Source organism: Neophocaena asiaeorientalis, unplaced genomic scaffold (genome assembly GCF_003031525.2).
Source record: "Neophocaena asiaeorientalis asiaeorientalis breed wild unplaced genomic scaffold, Neophocaena_asiaeorientalis_V1.1 scaffold177, whole genome shotgun sequence".
Taxonomy (NCBI): domain Eukaryota; kingdom Metazoa; phylum Chordata; class Mammalia; order Artiodactyla; family Phocoenidae; genus Neophocaena; species Neophocaena asiaeorientalis.
Genome location: NW_020172779.1, coordinates 22,840,756 through 22,841,142, shown reverse-complemented (window position 1 = coordinate 22,841,142; position 387 = coordinate 22,840,756).

Sequence of the window (387 nt, the reverse complement as noted above, 5' to 3'; positions counted from 1 at the left end):
CGTGCGGACTCTCGGGAAGCCAGAGGCCCGAAACCTCTCCGAAGCGTCGCGCAGGCGGCCCCCTTCTTGACGGGCCCTTGCACTCCTTTAGCCTGGCGCCCACGCCCTGGTGAGGAACCCCCGATTCCCTAAGTCTCCTCCCGAGACCACCTCCCCATGCCTCTGGGACCAGCTGTTAGTCCTCTGGGGACCAGCCTCAAAAACACCCGGAACATGCCCCAGATCCCCTCAGCCCAGCCCCAGGATACCAAGCTTCTGCTCCTGGGTGCCCAGCTTCCCCCCAGAGCAGGCCAGCGCCTGCCTCACATACTCGGGCTGCTGGAAGGGAGGTGAGCGGAGACCTAGCCCGCACCCTTTTCCTCCCCCACGCACCAGCTCTCTCCTGCC